The 1,673-nt window shown below is 36.3% G+C and overlaps 1 non-coding gene across 1 annotated transcript; it reads left to right on the top strand.

Annotated features, from left to right (window-relative positions):
- The first annotated feature begins 606 nt into the window (after positions 1-606).
- Positions 607-708, top strand: LOC122097294. The gene has a single exon (XR_006145521.1). It is a non-coding gene; the product is annotated as a U6 spliceosomal RNA (small nuclear RNA).
- The last annotated feature ends 965 nt before the right edge of the window (positions 709-1,673 follow it).

The following is a 1,673-nucleotide window of genomic DNA, read 5'->3' as shown; positions in this document are numbered from 1 at the left end:
CCCACTAAGATTATTATTTATGGTTCATCTCATCATTTGTATATGGCTTATACCATCATTAATTCCTCGCTAACATATAAAGTAAGGAATCCCTTAAATTTTAACAGAAACTGTGAAGTTAATGTCTTAAATCTTCACTCTGCGTCTTTACACAAACACTTTGCAATTTCTCGTTAGTAAAGTTTCTATAAACTCTGAAATGTACATACTTAGTAGTATATGACTGCTACCATGAATCTTAAATGCTTTATGGAAAAGTTTTACAGCGTGCTAAATAGTCTTAATTTTGGCATATATGAGCAAATTCCCAAAATTTAACATATTTAAAACATTAAAACTTTTAACAAACCTTAACACTTTCTATAGTGTTCATAATGGCAGGTTCCTTGTACAGAATAATTGAATTCCTCCTCCTACACATCCGTTGAACAACAAATATATGGAATTATTTTGTTTTGGACATATCAATCTTGACTTTATTCTTAAATGTGTTCTTATGTAAGAAATACATGGTTCTAAAATTTCACAACAATTCTTTTGAATTTAATTTTTGTGGAATTGTCTAGTTTAAGAAAATCAATTACACTTTATATATAAAATTGTTCTGTGCTCAATTCAGTAGCACATATACTAACATTGGAACAATAAAGAGAAGAATATCCCCTGACTGAGGATGACACTCGACTTCGTGAAGCATTCCAGATTTTTAAAAGAACAGATGCTGGATAGGATGTGGACAGAAGGGAACCTTAATGCCTTGTTGTTAGGAGTTTAAACTTGTTCGAAGACTTTGGAAAGTAGTATGGAGGTTCCTCAAAAGACTACATAGAGCGCCCCTAACACCCAGCAATCCCATTTTGGGCATTCACCCAAATGATCACAAAAAAGACCATACTAAAACTACCAGCAAAACTATGTTCATTGCAGCATTATTTACCAAAGCTAAGATATATAACCAAACCCGATGTCCCACAGTAAACGAATGGATCAAGAAAATGTGTGTGTGTGTGTGTGTGTGTGTGTGTGTGTGTGTGTGTGTGTGTACTGGAATTCTATGCCTCCATCAGAAAGAATGACATCACCCAGTTTGTTAGGAAATGGAAAGGCTTGGAAAAAATTATATTAAGTAAATTAAGCCAGGCCCAAAGAAGTGAAGTAAGCCAGGCCCAAAGAAACATAGGTCCCATGGTTTCCTTATTTTCAATAACTAGTATGTGTCTGCTACAAGTAGAAAACATCATATAAGTTGATGTTAGGCAAAATGAACCCCAAGATAAGGATTCAAATGGTTTTTCTTTCTTGCGATTGTTTCTAAGATATTTATAAGATCATTTCTTTGTTGCTTTGTATGTTCCTCCTGCAAGCTAAAGCCCCTGTTTTCACTGTATTTGATGTTTGTACTATTTGTGGAGTGGAAGGGAAACACAAATCGTTTAAATAGGGATGCAGGTGGACCCATTGGAACAATGAGATGAACAAGTCGTTGTGTCAAAAAATGATTTTGGCCGGGGGTTGAGGGATGTGGACAGTGGGGGGACTGGGGTGGGGGAGGGGTTAGTGGGGGTGGGGGGTGGAAGATGGGCAGGGATGGGAAGGGGAAACAAAGGAGGAGCAAGTGGACCCATTGCAACAATGAGATGTACAAGTCATTATGTCAAAAAATGAACTTTACA

Source organism: Dipodomys spectabilis, unplaced genomic scaffold (assembly GCF_019054845.1).
Source record: "Dipodomys spectabilis isolate Male_0828 unplaced genomic scaffold, ASM1905484v1 ptg000421l, whole genome shotgun sequence".
In the NCBI taxonomy this organism is placed as follows: Eukaryota; Metazoa; Chordata; class Mammalia; order Rodentia; family Heteromyidae; genus Dipodomys; species Dipodomys spectabilis.
Note: the sequence above shows the minus strand (reverse complement) of the source record. Positions and strands in the feature narration are given on the sequence as shown.